Source organism: Gossypium arboreum, chromosome 13, assembly GCF_025698485.1.
Source record: "Gossypium arboreum isolate Shixiya-1 chromosome 13, ASM2569848v2, whole genome shotgun sequence".
Classification (NCBI taxonomy): domain Eukaryota; kingdom Viridiplantae; phylum Streptophyta; class Magnoliopsida; order Malvales; family Malvaceae; genus Gossypium; species Gossypium arboreum.
Genome location: NC_069082.1, coordinates 61,348,038 through 61,368,270, shown reverse-complemented (window position 1 = coordinate 61,368,270; position 20,233 = coordinate 61,348,038).

Sequence of the window (20,233 nt, the reverse complement as noted above, 5' to 3'; positions counted from 1 at the left end):
AAAAAATTTCGAATACTTAGACAAATCAAAACAATTTATTTCATTATTTCTTATAAAACTGCCCACCTGCATCATAGTCACTAAATGAATCATAACTCAAGTCACAAAACTCAAAATTTAAATTTGTGAATTTTCCTTGAAACTAGACTCAAATATCTTCTTACTAAAATTTTTTCAGAATTTTTGGTCTAGCCAATTAGTACATTTTATTAGTTAAAGCTTCTCTTGTTGCACTATTCGACTACTCTGACCTCTCCCCACTACGAATAAATTTTCTCCTTGTACAGCATTCAAATAACCATGATGTTTTTTTATCTTGAAATTAGATTCACTAAGGAATATAGAAATATAAACTATAACTTCTAATTCTTTTTGTACAATTTTTAGTGAATTTATAAAGTCAAAATAGGGGATTCAGAAATCGGTCTGACCCTGTCTCACTAAAATTTAAATATCTCTTAATATACACTTCTTTTGCTTACTCTATTTCTTTCATGTTTCTTTCATTTGAAAATAGACCCAATAATTGTACATCCCATTCATCACCTAATTCCATTTATACTATTCTTGGTGATTTTTCAAGATCATGTCACTGCTATTGTTCAATACTGTTTTAATGCTAATTTCACTTTTTTATGATTTCTTTTTTTTTAACTACCATTTAGGCATACATAACAACCGAAACATGTTCTTCATTAGCCATTTCAATAGCTAATCATTATCAAATATTTACATAACATTCTTTAGCCATATCATAAGGACATACACACAAAATGGCTAAGTCCCTATACATGCCATAAACTAGAACGTTTGTAAACGAAGATACCCATTTGATAACTAGATAGTCGATAGTGTGAAGTGATCTCCGACGACCTCCAACCCGAGCTTGCTTTTAAGTATTCTGAAACATGGGAAAGTGAAAGAAGTAAGCTTATAAAGCTTAGTAAGTTCACATGTAAAATAATAAGTATTAGCAATCAATTTAGCTTACTACTATGCTGTCATAATTTGCTTAAATAATGTTTAGTTCTTACTTTCCCATCTTACTCATCGATAACCTTACCAAAGGCTCAGAATACAAAAGACACCTTACTTAACAGCTTGCTTACATACCAGCAACATCTCACTTAACACATGAGTACTCTTTCATAATATAGGCATATTGCCAATCATGTCATAAAGTGTCACAAGCATAACTGAAAACTCATCACTTACTTAATACTTGATAATCTCAATTACTTACAATCTCAATATTAAATAAGCCTTAAATGCATACCTATACTCTTTCCTCATGTTCTGTAACGCCCCCACGCCCGAAACCATCACCGGAGTCAAGCTTGAGGTGTTACTAAACTTATCTTACCTATTAAACAACTCTAAATCACTTATTTTAATTTTCAGAATAAACTGTTTTTCTGCGTCATGGTTACTTAAAAATTCATTTCTCGAGTTTAAAAACTCGAAATTAAGATCCGTAAATTTTTCATGAAACTAGACTCGTATATATATCTACTAATTTTTTTCTAGAATTTTTGACTTAGCCAATTAGTACAGTTTATTAGTTAAAGTTTCCCCTGTTTCAAAACTCGACTGCACTAACCTCTTGTTACTACAAACCATGTTTCTTCCTGTACAAAATTCATATCACTAAGCCGTTTGTTTCTCTTAAAACTAGACTCAACAAGGATTATAACCATATAAAGTATACCTTCTAATTAGTTTTGTACAATTTATGGTGAATTTCAAAGTTGAAACAGGGTTCTAGAAATCGCTCTGACCTTGTTTCACTAAAACTCAGATATATCATGAAATATAATACCTTTACATATTTTTCTTATTCCATAAGAAAATAGACATAATAAGCTTTAATTTAATATATTATTCATCTTCAAACTATGTTTATACAATTTTAGTGATTTTCAAAGTTACATCATTGCTGTTACTTGAATCTGTTTTTAGGTTACTTTCACATTTTCATAATTTTCATGTGATAATCACCATTCAATCATACATATTAATAAACATGCATATCATCGGCCATTTTATTAGCTAATCACTAGCAAGTATTTACACATCATTCATTGTTCATATTATACCAAAAGTGGCTAAGTTTCTATACATGCCATACACAAAACAAAACGTCTAATTATACCGAGTTATTTCTTTGATAGTGTGATCGGCCTCCGACATTTCCTTCGATCCCGAGTGACTAGATAAGTACTATAAGAAGAAGAAAATAAAGAGATTAAGCACTAGGCTTAGTAAGCTTACAAGCAAATAAATCACAACATTCAACATAATGGATAATTATGCATAATATCATCTAACATCATAAATTTCTTTACTTCTCAATTTCTATCTTCTTCTTTATTCCCTTACCTTCTTTCTTACGACCTTTCCTTTTCATAAGTATAATCTACTTTTCCTTTGCTGTTAATTCACTGTAATTTAACTCGTATCCTGACCCGTTGAACCACTCGGAATACTAAGGATACTAGGGTCGTTCTGTCTATCAATATCACGCCAATGCCATGTCTTTGACATGGACTTATATGAATTATTCTGTCTCCAATGCCATATATAATATGGACTTACATGGCTCAATCCTGTCTCCAAAGCCATATTTCTAATATGGACTTACATGGCTCATTTAGTTACATCTGTCAACCCTAATATCCTAACATTCCTAGGGTTCAACCGGGCTTTCTAACACTTTTCCTCTGTCACTTCACCTTAAATTCGACTTTAAATATTTTCATAACATAAATATATAAATGCTGAAATTGACAATAATAATGTAAAATAAAAGAATATTGCATTTATTTCTTTGTAAACTTACCTCGATACAAAATGTGACTAAACTTTACAATTTAGTCCTTTACTTTTCTTTTCCCGATCTACTCTCGAATTTCGCTCTTCTTGATCTATAATAGCAAATTTAGCTTATTTAATATCAACATTTATCAAAACGACCCTTTACTCAAACTTTGGAAAAATTACATTTTGCCCTAAACTTTCACATATTTGCACTTTTGCCCCAAGGCTCGTAAATTAAACTTCATCCTATTTTCTTATGTTTTATGACATGCTGATCATTTTTCCTTCTATGGCAACATCAAATTCACACACTAACATGTACTTATGACTATTAGGTATTTTTACCGATTAAGCCTTTTACTCGTTTTCACTTAAAACCAAGTAGCACAAGTTGTCTAACATAATTTAAAACCTCATATTCCATCATAAAACATCAAAATACACAAATTTCACCTATGGGTATTTTTCCAAATTTGATTCCTAACTTAAATTATTGCTAGCATAAGCTTTATCGAGCTAGGGACTTCAAAAGCGTAAAGATCATTAAAAGCGGGCTTGGAATCACTTACTATGAAGCTTGAAAGTTGAAGAAACCCCAGCTATGGAGAGAGGTAAGGTTCTGCTGGTAACTTGAAGAAGATGATACAATTTTATCATCTTTTTACCTTTTATTAATGTTAATAACCAAATGACCAAAATGCCCTCCTTACTAAACTTTCAAAAATTCCTTCCATGTCCTAATTTTGTCCATGAACTTAAAATTGGTCAAATTGCCATTTAAGATCTCCTAATTAATATTCCAAAATAATTTCATACTAAAAACTTCTAGAATGCAAGTTTTGCAAATTATTCGATTTAGTCCCTAACCTCAATTTAAGCACTTTATGCATAGAATTTTATCACGAAATTTTCACACAATCATGTAATCATACCATGAACCTCAAAATAATAATAAAATATTTTTTATTTTATTTTTTTTTACCCTGAATTTGTGGTTTCTCAACCACTGTTCCGTTTAGGCCCTATTTCGGAATGTTACATGTTCTCACCTTGTCGTTTCTTTGACTTACTCTTTGGATTACTCGGGAACCTTTTCCTTTTTAAACTTACCATTGCCATGTCTTGACATGGTCTTACGTGGTATCCTTGCCTTATGAACTCACCAATTCCATGCCTTGGCATGATCTTACATGAGACCTTTGCCTTATAGTAACTCATCAATGCCATGTCTTGACATGGTCTTACATGATTTCCTTGCCTTATAGAACTTATCAATGCCATACCTTGGCATGGTCTTACATGATATCCTTATCTTACCAAATGCCATGTTCCAAACATGGTCTTACATGGTATCCTTGTCTTACCAAATGCCATGTTCCAAACATGGTCTTACATGGTATCCTTGTCTTAGTTCCAATGCCACATCTTGATGTGGTCTTACATAGAGTCCTTAATCAATGCTGATGCCATGTCTTGACATGGTCTTACATGGGATCCTTACCTTACCAATGCCATGTCTTGACATGGTCTTACATGGTATCCTTAACCGTCAATTCCTCCTTAAATGCCATGTTATGAACATGAAATTTTCTGTCAGTTCTTCCTTAATTTCCTTGGTACAACCATGGACTTTGAGATATCAATGCCTTTTCAAGTCATAGCTGAAACATACTTGCTCAAGTTCTCAAGGTTAGTCGCATAATTCAATAATAACAATACTAATAACAATAATTGCATAATAATAAAATGCTACTCAACTTACATACTTACATTCTTAATCTCATCATATCATCAACTTAACTTATTCTCATCAAACTATGCTAGTCAATACTTTCTTGTTATCATACAAAGCCATAATACAAAATATGGTCTTACAAATAAATTATACAAGTTCTCTTTCCAATATCGAATTATTATCGAACATTAATCATTATATCTGAAACTCAATACTAAAGTATTTATGGCCAAAATATCAATTTATCATTTATGCATAATTAAATGCTTATTAAAATATGAACTTACTTTGTTACCAAAACGACCATTTTACCAACTTTCTCAATTTTCAGTTTTTCTCCCGTTATAGGTCCAAATCTCACTATCCGGGATCTAAAACATCATATTTCACTTATTTAATTAATGTACTATTCAAAACATTCCCTAACTTAAACTTTGGAAAAATTACAATTTTGCCCCTAAACCTTTGCAGAATTATGATTTTGCCCTAGGCTCGGAAATTAAAGTTTATCCATTTTTCTTATGTTTTATGACACGCTATCAAATTTCCACTCTATTATGTACTTATAAACATTAGGTATTTTTACCGATTATGTCGTTTTACTCATTTTCACTTAAAATCGCTTAGCAAAAGTTGTTTAACAATTTCAAGCTTCATATTCTACCCTAAAACATCAAAATAAACACATTTAACCTATGGGTATTTTTCCAAATATGAACCTTAGCATGAATTATTGCTAGAATAAGCAAAATCAAGTTATCGGGACTCCAAAAACGTAAAGAACATTAAAAACGAGGCTAGAACGGACTTACTATTGAGCTTGGAAAGCTTGGAGACCCTAACCATGGCTTCCCTAATGCTATATTCGGCCTCCATGAAGAAGATGGACCAATTTTGGCTTTATTTTCCCTTTTTAATTCTTTTAATTACTAAATGACCAAAATGCCCTTAAAGGCTTTTCTTTCAAATTTGTCTTATTCTTGCCCATTTTTGTCCAAACTTAAATATAATGGTCTAATTCCTAAATAAGGACCTCCAAATTAAGAACCCATTTCAATTAAATCCCCTTTATTATCTAGAACACACATTTTGCTAATTTTACAATTTAGTCCTAATTATCAAATTAGGCACTTATACATAAAATTTCTTCGCGAAATTTTCACAAAATTATTCAATCAATGAATAAACCTTAAAACTTAATCAGAATAAAATTTTTTAACCTCATATTCGTGGTTTAGCAACCACTATTCCGTTTAGGCCTTATTTCAGGATGTTACAGCCACGCCCCGGGAACACCCTTGAACCAGATTACCAAGCAAGGCTTGCCATCTTTCACAAGCTGACTTAGCTCCAATCTAGCTCGTTGAGCTCAATTTAGCTCAATTCTAGTTCGTCAAGCTCATTTCCATCCTTTTATTTTATGCTTTCTAAACTTGCTGGAGTAAATCAATTTGTTTCGCCTAGCTAGTTAATTCCATTCAGCTCATCTCTATTTCTTTAGTTCATGCATTTTACTTGAATGGTATAAATTAATGTTCATAGTGAAATTAGTTAATTAGCTTTTAGCTCATAAATATGTTCAAGTTTGGATTTCATAATTTAGTATTAAATATGTCTGATTTCTTAAACAAGTCTTTAATGTGTCATAGTTAGAACATGTTATTAATTTGTCTTAGACCATTACCAGATTTTAATGTGTTTAATTTCAGCCGAATTTAACATGTGTCCTAGTCTATTACTTTTGTTTAATATGTCCTAGCTTAAATGCATGATTTTAAGATGTCCTAGCTGCTGCTGAATTAATGTGTCTTAAGCTTAATTAAGTGTTGAATTAATTTGGTGCAGGTACATGCTTGGGACAGCATAAATGCAAGGAGATGATGGTTCAACTCTTCCAAGCACTCTTTTGTGAACAATAAGGGACTAGGGAGAGCTGTTGTTTCTTCTTCCCAAGTTCATCATTTAGTTCACCAAGCAGCCTTAAAGAGTTTTCACACCAGTTGGACATTCCATTCAATTGAGTGCCTATTCAGTTTTGTGCCTTCATACATGGAGGGCTATTTGTATTCAGGTTCACACTTGATGCCCATTGCAATACTCAAGCTGATCACTAATTAAAGACAAGCTTTCCAGCTGATCAAGGCAACTTAATTCCAGCTCATTAAACACCTTGGCTGAACATAAACAAGTCTAGTTAGCTTCCTTTCACTCCAAATCAACTCCAGCTGAATGTGCAACATTTAGAAGCTGTCCATTAGCATCTCCAATGCTAGGAAAGTTCAAGGAAGCTTCCAGATCCATTAAGCTGCTACATGTTGTCCATTTGGCTACCCAAAGTGCCTATTCGAATAGCTTAGGAATTATACTATAAATACTTAGCTAATTTCTAGTTGTATAGACTTCTGCCATTTTTTTAATAAACTTTGAGTTATTTGTGAGCATTTTCAACTTTCAAATTTTGTCTAAGACTCAGATTGACTTATCTATTTAGTCAGTGGTGTCAAACTGTTTCTTTTATCTGAACTTATCACTCTCGTAGTGTGGCGTTCACCACAACTATACCTTTGGTTCTTACCTTCCTAGGTAACGGGTCAAGGTCTTATTGTATCTCCCAAATCACCTTAAGAGTCCTATAAGTCTCGGGTCAACACTCATATATAGTGTTGGTTCATTCTTGACCCTTAAGCCCACTTTGTTCCATCACCACAAACAATCTCATTTCTTTGTTTCCCTTGTTAGCCGAACCTATACCAAACTATACCAAGCCATTTTAAACCTATTCTTGCCACCAAAAACTCCATACTTTTCCAAATTCAACATTATTTAAGAATTATAACGACACTTCTTTGTTTGACGATCGAACGTAAAAATGACTCAAACATCTCAACAAGGTCGTGGTCTATCATTTGGAATTAGAGTTGCTTAAAACAAGAAGTATAGACATTCAAAGCTATCCCAGAATAGGTTCGTAAAAAAAATTCAAAAAAAAATTTACACAATATATTATTCAGCATATTGTAATACAAAAAACAAGAAGAAGGAAAAAAATTCAAAGTTTAAAAAAAAAGAGAGAGGTGTTTGAAGTGACCAATTTTTTTTTCCCAACCAATAAAAGTCCTCTTCAACCGAAACCAACACCATTTCACCATACTTAAGCACCATATATTTATCTTTTAGCCCACCTTACACCCATTAATCATCTACCTTGCAAAACCCCTTGAAGTCGAACCCTAAGACAAGTAGATTAGTCTAATCGAGTCTTCTACGAACTTCGAGAGGCAAATCGAGTGGTAAAAGGCACGAGGGTTGTGAGCACAGACAGAAGAAAAAGCCAATTAAAGAGTGCAAACACGAGTGTAAGTGCCATTAACTCTTTCTTCCGAGTGAACATGAGGCTCTGTGGTGAGGTTTTCTTTTTCTATATCTAGAAGTCCAGAATGCAATATGGTGGAAGATAGAGGTCGTCAACCCATTAGAAATATAGTTCCCAGAGGAGGTGGAGTACCTGATTTGGGCCAACAAGCTCTTTTATGAGAATTCCAACGTACACTTCAAAAGAGATAGAATCGTGCAACGAGCGTTTGGAATGAGTCGAGGAGAGGGGCGAATGGGAAAAGACTCCTCAAGGTCCACGGAGAGAACGAGGCCAACCAAGGCACAACAAATATGATCTTTATGACTCTAGCAATGCCGAAAGTGACCAAGGTTCCAACCAAAGTGAACTACAAAGAGGGCCAAGGAACCGAGGCCAAAGAGAGCATGGGCGAGTGGATGATGACTTAAAGAATATCAAGTTTTTTGTTCCACCGTTCCAAGGAAAATCAGATTCGGAGGCCTACCTCGAGTGGGAGAAAAAGATTGAGTTAGTATTTGACTGCCACAACTAGTCTAAAACCAAAAAGGTCAAGTTGGTAATTGAATTTTCTAATTATGCAATGATCTGGTGGGATCAATTAACCACTAGCCGAAGGAGGAACTGGGAACGACCAATCTTAACTTCGGCTGAAATGAAGGCGGTGATGCGCCAGCGGTTTATACTATCATATTACCACCGCGAACTCTACGAAAAACTCCAAAATCTTACCCAAGGATCGAGGAATGTTGAAGACTGTTTCAAGGAGATGGAAATTGCAATGATTCATAAGGATTTTCAAAAGGATTGAGAGGCTACAATGGCATGTTTCTTACCCGATCTCAATCGAGACATCGCCAACATCGTGGAGCTTCAGCACTACGTCAAATTAGTGAACATGGTGCACATAGCCATCAAGGTCAATAAGCAAATAAAAAGAAAAGGGACTGTGCGAGGCTATTCCAACCCCAATGCAACTTCAATATGCGGCCAAGGCAATAGCAAGGAAGATGCACAAAGTCGTGCAAAGGATCAAGTAGTGCTAGCAAAATCAAACAAGTTCATTGGTGAAGCTAGTGAAAATGAGATCGAATCAATCTCTAACAGAACGAGGGATATTAAATGTTTTAAGTGCCTCGGGAGGGGGCATATCGCTAATTAATGTCCAAACTGAAACACTATGGTGATGCGAATGAATGAAAAAATTGAATTGGAGGAAGAGAATAAAAAAGAGTCCGAAGCACCTACCAACGAGGAATGAAGACTTGGAATACGAGGTTGAAGGTGAAATGCTCGTTGTCAAAAGGAGTTTGAGTATCCAAAGTGTCGAGAGTGAGAAACAATGAGAAAATCTATTTCACACATGGTGCCACATACAAGGTAAAGTGTGTAGCTTGATTATTGATGGCGGGAGTAGCACCAATGTTGCTAGCACATTAATGGTGGAAAAGTAGGTCTTCTAATAACTAAGCACCCGCATCCATACAAACTACAATCGCTCAATGAAGGCAGTGAGTTAAAGGTGACCAAGCAAGCCCTAATCAAATTTTCAATCGGAAAATACAATGATGAAGTCCTATGCGACGTGGTACCAATGCATACCGGACACTTGCTTTTGGGGTGGCTGTGGCAGTTTGATCACAAGGTCAAACACGATGGTTTCACAAATCGCTATATCTTCAAGCATCATGGTAAACATGTGACTTTGGCTCCCTTAACTCCAAATTAAGTCTTTGAGGATCAATTTAAAGTTTGTGGAAAAATCAAGAGAAAAGAACAAAGTTTGTGAGAATAAAATGGGTGGAGAAAAAGAAAGTGAACTAAAAAATGAAACGAGTGAAAGGAGAGGAGTGTTTTTACTAACAGATGTGTGAACTACCTTTGTATTGTCTCCTTAATTTAGGTTCCTAAAGATCCATGTGACGAGCTTCAACTTCAATACTTTCCTAATGAGAGGCGGTTCAAGTTGATCAACAAAGGTAAGGACGTAGATGACCCTAGTCCACCATCGTTTAAAGGTAAGCAAGGTAAGGGATCTATAGCCTTTAAGTCTCAACAACCTGATTCAAATGTTGGTGATAATTGATACGATCGCACCCTGGAATGTACCTAGCTCGAGTAAGGACTCAATGGTGCTGCCCTAAGGGCCAATTATGCAGGCTCAAGCAAAGCAATTCAAGGAGGCCATTTTGGCCATAGTAAAATAAGTGAGGGGCGAGGCCTTGGCTGGTGAAATAGAACGAGCTTGGACCAGCTCAACAAAGTTCCCTTGCAACCTACTACAAGCCAATTTCAACTCACTTTCAGCTCCACGAGCTTAGCCCAACTCGTTCCAGCTCAATTGAGCTTCTTCTTATTTTTCCAGCTTTGCATTTAATTGATTAAATAAATCAAGTGTTATTTCTAGCTAGTTAATATCAAAGTCAACTCAAATAATTATTAAATATTGAATTTTTCAAAATCTGGACATTTTAATTAAGTTTAAATGTGTCTTAGTTTAATGCATATTTAATTAGCTAATTATGTTGTCTAAACTTAGGATGAATTTATTTCTTGTTAAATTGTCTAGTCGAATTTTAATATGTCTTAGTTCATACATGTCTTTAATTTTTCTTAGCTTATTACATGATTTAAATCTGTCTTTTGAGCTGAATTAATGTGCAGATTTATTATAGCTGTTTCTGAATTTTATTGTGCATTAAACTCATTTAATTTGTTGATGTATTTGGTGCAGCTACATGCATGGATGACATTAAAACAAGATGAACTGATGATTGGCTTCTCCCAAGCACCTTTTTGGCCAAAGAGTAGCTACCTCTTTGTGTGCCCTAAGATGGCCGTAGCTCCCTAAAGCAGCTTAATTGTTTTCACATTTGTTGAACATTCTTTTCACACATGAGGGACTATTCGGTTTTGAGTATTCATACTTAAGTGATGATTCAAGTTTGTTTTCACACTCATAATGCCTTTTACAACTCCCTAGCTTCTCATTAAATTTCCAAGTCCATCCAGCTGATCAAAACATCTCATTAAAGGACTCCCATACCCTTGGTCGAATGGGGACAATGCTCAATTAGCTTCTAATCAACCAAATTTATTTCAGCTGAACATACTTCATCTAGAAGCTACCTATTGACATCCCCAATGCACAAGGAAGCTTCCTAGAAATTTCTTGAAGAATTCTGAAATTTTCAGCTCATTAAAAAGCTGAAACTAAGTGACCATTTAGCTATCCTTGTAACTATTTGGCTAGCTTAAATCAAGCACTATAAATATGTAGCTCATTTCTTTGTTTTAAAAACTTTTGACAATTTGAATGAAACTATATTATATTTGTGAGATTATATTCTCTCAAATTTCATTCATAGACTTTGTTGGCTTATCTGTTGTCAGTGGCGTCAACCTTAGTTTTTTTTTGAGCTTATCACTCCTATTCAAGTGTGGTGTTCACCCAACCCTATACCTTTGGTTCTTGCCTTTTTAGGTAATGGGTCAAGGTCCCTTTTGTAACATCCCAAAGTAGGGCCTAGTCAGAATAGTGGTTTTGGGACCACAAATCTGACATCAAAATATTTATTTTATGATTATTACGAGGTTTAGAATATGAGAATATGCATGTGTTAAAGTTTCATGAAAGAATTCTTTGAGTAAGTGCCCAATTGGAAAATTAGGGACTAAATTGAATAAATTGTAAAACTTGGATTCTAGAAGCAATTTGCATGAAATTGCTTTAGTTTATAAAATAGAAGGTCTTGGGGAGCAATTTTCCCAATTTTTAAGTTTTTGGACAAAAATGGGCTTGCATGGATGAAATTTCAAAGAAAAGGGCTTAAGGGCATTTTGGTCATTTGGCATATTAATGAAATAAAATGGGAAAAAGAAAGCAAAAATCAGCCATTCTTCTCCCTTGTCCAGCTGAAATTCCTAAGCCACCATAGCTAGGGTTTCCAAGCTTTTCAAGCTCATTAGTAAGTGCTCCCAAGCCCCGTTTTTAATGTTCTTTGTAATTTTGAGATCTCGGTAGCTTACTCTCTCCATTTCTACCCATATTTCATGCTAGGGTTCATGTTTAAAAATTTACCCATGCATGATTTACTTGTATTTTGATGTTTTATGGAGGAATATGAAAGTTTGAGGTGTGTTAAACAACTTTTCCTAGATGACTTTCATGAAAAACCCTTAAAGGGACCTTTTTTGCAAAAGTTTTAAAATGTGAGGTAGAAATGTGAAAATAATGGAAAATGTAGGCTACCCTGAGAGGGAAAAGTGTTCGGCTAGGCTTGAGTAAGGTAGAAATTGCATGCGTTCCATTATACGAGCCTATGGACTAAATCGTAAAAATGTGAAAGGTTAGGGCCAAAATGATCATTTGGACCAGGGGTGGAATTTAGACTTGAAATGTATAATGTGGAGTGTTAATGATCTATTTTTATTGTTATATACCCCAAGGAACAAATTCTAGAGGTCGATCGAAGAAAACAAAAGGTTTCGAAATAACTGAAACACGACACTGAAACGAATACCAGGTAAGTTTGGATAGCTTAAAGTAAACACTCTGTGCTTAATTATATGATTTATGAATGCATGATGATTGCATTTATTAATAACATGAAATTCTATGAAATGCATGTTTAAGTATGAATTGTGATAAGTGTCTCGGTTGAGGTTAAAAAGGAAATTTGATGGATAAACCATGATTGACATGTGTAATGAGGTCCTGCATGTGTTGCAGTAAGAATTTAGCCCAGGCGGGTAATCCGTTGATCTCATTCATAAAAATATCTAGCCCGGATGAGTGTTCCTTTGAATGGTCGAGCCTCCCGAAGAATATGTGTGCATTATGGATTTAGCCCGGACGGGTAATCCGATTAGGGTCTGAATTTAGCCTGGACTGGTAATTCAGATCCGAGCTCAATGAAGGTGTTTGTCATTATAAGGGATTTAGCCTGGACTGGTAATCTCGACATCACCTTATGAGTTCATAAAATGGGGGATTTAGCCTGGACTGGTAATCCCACCATAACATGTGAGGTTCGCGGGAGTGCATATCTGAAATCATCAATGTACGAATTGACGGTAAATGGATATTCCATCAAGATTTCCTAAAAACTCAATAAGATTAATGTGACATATATATAAAAATGAGATGTTGAATGATGAGCTCATCTAAGATAACTTTCATAGTGTATTGTTATGTGACTAACTCATTGGTTAAATGTAAGTGATAGGGAAGCCATCCTATGCTCATTGAATTTATTACCAAATTTGATTGTGTGCTAATTACTTGGTAAGTTTACTTTCTGGTTATTCGAGCTTACTAAGAATGAAAATGCTTACCCCTCTCTTTTCCCTGTCTCTCACAGAGCTCGAGGACTTGTAAAGATTGGAAGGCGGTTTAAGAGTCAGCATACTATCAAATAGACCAGCTTTGATATAAAGGCATTTCTAAATTGTTCAATGGCATGTATAGGTCTTTTGAGTATTTTTTTTATATGTGTCATTTGATTTTCCAAATGAAGGCTTGTAAAGATAAATTTATCTTTTTGTTAATGGCCATAGTGATCGACTTGTTTTGAAGTAGGCTATGACCTAAAAAATTTCCATGTAAGTTTGTAATCATGCACAATGGTTGAATTCCAATTGGCAATAAGTCATAAGAACAAGCCAATCTTGAATGTATTCAAGTGGTATGTCAACACATAAATACAAGATGGGAAATAACCTAGCATGTACGAAACCAATGATATGAGGTTTCCATGCAATGAGTTTTTGCAAAGATCATTTATGAAAGCATAATTATGTTTTACTTTGTTTTTAATATTCATTAAGTATGAGTGTTAAAAGGGGTGACCATAGGCTTGGAAAATAGCCTAATAGGGTCTACACGGTTGGGTACACGAGTGTGTGCCTAGGCCCTGTGTGACACACGGGCCACACCCGTGGGCGTGTGGCATGGTCATGTGTCCCCTGAATCTAAAATGGTAAGTCTGTTAAATGAACACGGGCTAGACACACGGGCGTGTGTCTTGGCCGTGTGAATTTAACAAAATGCTCAAGTCTTGGACATAGGGTGATTGCACGGGCATGTCTGAAGTCACACGGGCATGTGACACTTCAAGTTAAAAGAAATTTTCCAAGGTGCCCAAAGTTTATCCAACGTTCTCGGTTTTGTCCCGCACCGCCTCTAGGCATGTTTTAGGTCTCGAAGGCCTGTTTAAGGGAAAGGATATATATATTTGAAAAGTTTTAAATTAAAGCACAACTTAGTGACTTGATTTAATATGTTTATGAACGTGAAATCCCGGTAATGCCTCGAGCCCTATCCCGGCATCAGATACGGGTGAAGGGTGTTACACTTTTTATTCCTATCACCTCCACCTTAAGGTCGTATAAATCCCGGGTCAGCACTCTTTCATAGTGTTGGTTCGATCTTGACACTTAAGCTTTACTTCCATCCCATCCAAACTATCACTATTCTATTATTTTTTTTCTTTGATATCCGAACATAAAATAACTTAAACTTAGCCATTCTTGAACCTATTTTGATATTTAACTCCAAATTTAGTCAATTACAAACCATACTTCAGAATTGGAACGATACTTCTTCGTTACATGGTTCAAATGAGTTTATCCATAACAAGTAACTTACATCTTTGTTCTTACCATTTAAATGACCATTTCCTTTTCATAAGTACATGATCTATTTCATTTGAACACTTATCATTTTCTTTCCATTTCATGCCCGCTGAACCATCTAGAATATTATTTGATACTCGGGAAAGCCCACATGAAGTGTGCTTAAACATATAACTGTAATTTTTCCTTTACATCATTATTCACACAAGCTGTGTAATAGGCCTGCTCACACGAGCTGTGGGTCAGAACATAAGCTACACAATGCTACTTACACGAGCTATGGAGTATCCGCAACAAATGTAGGACCTTAGCTATCGATAGGACATTCAAGGCCAACGCTCGAAATATGAAATCCCTAATGACATGTCATTGGTATCATACTAATTACTAAGGTTCAACCGGGACTCAATAACCGTCATAGCATTGCTTGTACATACATTGTTTAGTTACATGGAAAATAACATATTAACATATGATTTGAAATAACATTAAAACAATATTGATTCATACGAACTTACTTCGACGACTAGGGCGTAGAAACGAGATTGACTAATCCGAGGCTTTAGTTTTTCCCCGATCTAAATTTGTATGTGGTTTAGTTTTTCCCCGATCTAAATTTGTACATGGTCTATCTTAATCTAAATAGACAAATTTAATCCATTTAATATCCCTAACATTCAATTTAGTCCATATTTCATGTTTTTCAAAAATTACTATTTTGTCCCTAACATTTTAACTTTTTAAAATTTAGTCATTAAGCTCATAAATTGAAATTTAAACATTTTAATCCTCTTTTTAAACTAACCAATTTCACTAGGGACCTATATCAACTCAAACAAAACATCATTTCATAAATTTAATTTGAACTTTTACTAATTTACAAACAAGTCTTTAAATGTCATTTTCATCAAAAGTCACTTTACAAAACTTGTTTATTCATCAACAATGACTCATAATCTATCATTAAACATCAAGAATCACAAAAAAGCATTCATGGCATAACCCTTAATCTTTAACAGTTTTGCAAATTATTTCCCGGGTTAGCTAGATTAATCTAAAACGAATTCAAAAACATAGAAATCATTAAAAATGAGATTAAAATCACTTACATGCAAGCAAAACAACTTGGTTGAATGCTCTAAACCTTAAAAATGGTGTTTTTTTTAACTAATTGAACTCTACTTTTACACTTTTATGATTTAGTCCTTTCGACCACACAAAGCTTCATACGGTGCCATTTTAATGCTCGCTTGATAACTATTGTTGTATGAAAATTCAACTAACAGAAAAAATCTCCCCCATTTACCTTCGAACTCTAAAACACAACATCAAAGCATATCTTTGAGAATTTGAATTACTAACTCAGACTGACCATCGGTCTATGGATGAAATGTTGTACTAAAATGCAGTCGAGTGCCTAACTCTTCATGTAACTTGCTTTAGAATCGAGACATAAACTGTGGATCCCTGTCAGAGATAATAGAAATTGGCACACTATGCAATCTAGCAATCTCAACAACATACAACTCTGCCAATATCTCAAGTGAATAATCTGTACACATTGGAATGAAATGTGTGGATTTTGTCAAACGATCTACAATGACCCACACAGCATCTTTCCCTTTCAGAGATAGAGGTAATCTCGATACGAAATCCATCCTGGCACGTTCTCATTTCCACTCTGGAATCATTAAATGTTGTAACAAACTAGAAGGAACTTGATGCTTGGCTTTAACTTGCTAACAAACCAAACATTTCAATATGAGCACTAAAGTCTTTCGTTTCATACTTGCCCACCAATACATCTGTTTCAAATCGCTGTACATTTTATTGCTACTAGGATGAATCGATAAGCTACTATTGCGAGCTTCCAGTAAAACCTTCTAAATGAGATCAGAATTTCTTGGAACACAAATTCTATCTTTGAAATACAAACTATCATCAGAACCAACATGAAAATCTGAATCAGGTGTCGTCACAATTTGGTTTCATTTAGCGATCAATACATGATCACATTTTTGAGCTTCGTAAATCTGTTGCAGAAACGTTGGTCTTGTAACAACCCATTTCTCTGAAGTGTCTGAATAATGGTTTCGGGGCTAGAAATCCGACGTGTGAGTGCGTAAATATTATTATTTAATATTTACGAATAATGTATAGTGCATTGATAAAATTTTATTTGATGATTTGTGTTAAATGGAAGAACAATTAGGTTCAAATAGTATGACACTAAAGTCAAGTGGTTTTAGAAAATAAGGTATCAAGACCTCGTTTTTATAAACCGAGTCGTAAATATTTTTAAAAATATTTACAGAGTGTTATTAAGGTTGTATTAAAGTTTTGTTAAGAAATTTTAATGTTTAGATAGTTAATTAATTAAAAGGACTAAATCATAAAGAATGTAAAATTTGATCACTAATAGATTTGAATGATTAAAAGGCTTAATGATTATAAGTGGAAAGATTAAAATGGTAAATATACCATTTTTAATTAGAGGGACTCCAATGGAGCTTCAAAATTTTGTTTTATTCATGATTTAATGTTAAAATAATTAAAATAAATAATAAAATAAAATGTTAAAAAATAAAGAACACATAATGTTTTCTTCTCCATTTGGTTGTTAATCACCAAATTCCCCATGGAAGCATACTAAAGGTTTGACCATGGTTAAATCTATGCACGGTACTCTATTTCTCACCGTTTCTAATAATTTTTATGTTCTTTAAATCGTTGCAACTAGGTCAAACTAGCACGTACCCTCGTTTTTAAAATTGTTAAAGATTTTGAATGTTTCCATTGATGAGTCTTTGTAATTTTAGATGTTAAATGAAGAATTCAAAGTATTAATTTTTATTTAAAAGTATTTTGTTAAGTGATTTTGATGAATTTATCGATTAGGGACTAAATTGTTGAAATAGTAAAAATACAAGGACTTGATTTGAAATTGTTACAAAAATGGGATGAATTGGAAGCTATTAATATTTGGCTAGTGTGAATTTTCAATAAAATTTGTTTATTTGGATGATTAGGACATAGGGGCTAAATTGAATAAAAATGAAAAGTTAAGTGTGATTTTGTAAAAATGTCAAAATAGACTAAATTATATAAAATGAATTGGTTTTGCTGCCTAAATTAATTAATTGAATGAAATTGTTAATTTAGATCATAAACGAGTGGAAAATCGAAGAGAAGAGAAAATTACCAAATAGCTCCTATACTTAGTCATTTCTGCAAATTAGTCAAGTAAGTTCATAGTGAATTACTACGGTTATTTATATAACGATAAGTGTTGCAAATACTCATGTATAAATCAAATTGAGAAAAGAATATTAGTAGTGTTTTTCTTTGATTTTTATTAAAGTTATATGCGAATAAGATGAATTTAAGTATGTATACAGAAATGGAGAAGTGTGTCTATTTGCACATCAGTGCCCCTGTTTGTAATTTGGTACCCCTATTTGCATATCAGTGCCTCTGATTGTACTTGGTACCCCTAAATGCACATCTGTACCCCTGTTTTCACTTTTGTGCCCTTGATCCCACATTTGTGCTCCTGATTGCACTTTGGTGCCCCTATTATGCATCTATGATGCCCTTGGTGTGGTGTAGTTACCCGAGTATCCAAGTCAAGTTACTAGTTCAACAGGCATGAAAAGAAAAGGAATGGTAAGTATTCAAATAACTTATGTCATGAATCTATGAAAAGGATTGATAATGAAATGTTCAGTGATAGTGTAACACCCCTATAACCCGTATCCATCGCCGGACTGGGTTATGAAGAGTTACTAATCCGAAACTCAACATTAGTACATACACATTTACATAATTTCATTAGCAATTATATTTATCGCCAAACACAATCAAAGATAGAAATTCAAACTTATATCGACATTCAAAAGTTTCCATATTCACAAGGCTTATATACAAGGACATCTCAAAATATCATTCACTTAAGTCTATTCTATACATGCCATACTAGCTCAAAATATAGTAGTACCAAAATGATAGATAGTGTGACGAATTGCTGATGATCCCCTCCCGAGCAGGTGACTGTAATCAACAATCTATAAAACAGGGAAACATAACAAACGGAGTATGCTTTCATAAGCTTAGTAAGTTTTAAGTAATGCAACAAATAAACTCAATTATAGATCAATTATCCAATTTCTCAAGAGATCATTTTCTAGATATATTACCATTTGGCCGAATATACACAAGCACATGATGCACAATTACATTCTCATTTCATTTAATCTGAATTCATATAGCATAAATCAATAAATCGAATATTTTCACATACTTTCACACCTTGACCGAATGTATCATGATCATAGATAAAGGTATAACATTTATTCACATATGTATCACATTATACACTTATGATTCAATTCAAATCATATCACATTATACACTTATGATTCAATTCAAATCATACTCACATATAAATACAAAATACGTACCTGGCCAACTTAACGTGTTGAATGTATTTATTTTGTTGTTCTAACACGAGGTATCTTAGTTTTAGACCTTTATCAAATCACCGGCATTTAGCCTACTAGGTTTAAAAATCCGAATTCATTCACCAGCATTTCGCCTGCTAGGCTCGAAGCCCGAATAATATCTCACCGGCATTATAGCCTGCTAGGCTCAAAGGCCCAAGTGGTATTTCACCGGCATTATAGCCTGCTAGGCTCAAAGACCCGAATAGTACTGTGCGATATTCAAATCAATAAGTTTCATATAACATAATCACACCAAATTGGATACAAGCATCATTCGAACATACATCATTTAATCATAAAAGTATATCACATTTTACTTCCATTACAATTGCCATTCAGCCATATACATATATGACAAGTAATACTTAATTCTTATAACATGTCATGTCATTATCAAAATATATATATTTAACTACTTAAAACTTACCTCGAATATATTTAAACAGTCTCGGATCGGCTATTCAACTACTTTCTCTTTTCCCTGTCCAACCTTGGTTCTCTATGTTCTTGAGCTAATTCAAACAAAATTTAACTTATTAAAGTCCCATTATGCTAGCTTATGGCCGAATATGACAAGAAACTTAATAGGCCATATAGTTACTTTTAGCTCAAATATAAAATGGTCATACACATTTTTAATCACATTAAGCAATTTACCTTAACTTATAACCCACATAACTAAAGTACATATAACCCTAATGACCGAATAATTTGAATATGTATATCATCAAAGTTCCTATGATTTAACCCTTAAATCTTATAGCTGAATATTCATTGTATAAGAACTCTCATGCACAAGCACAAAACTCATATGGCTATAATATAATTTGATAAACAATCACACATACAACCTAATATACATATATGACATGTTCAAACATGCTATTATAAGTTAAATACATATTGCGTTCTTAACATAGATTTCAAGGCTACAATCAACAATTGCATTTATTCCTAAATAATAGACTAAAACCATCATGGAACATTTCACTAACTTATTACCTTACATATCCGAATTTCATTAATTAATATACATACAACTCCAAATATTATATCATGGAACAAGTGCCGAATTACAAATTATAATAAAATCAAAACAAAACTCTTACCATGATATAAACATTGTAACACCCCTTCCCCGTACCCGAGGCCGAGATAAGGTACGAGGCGTTACCGGACAAACATACAAAC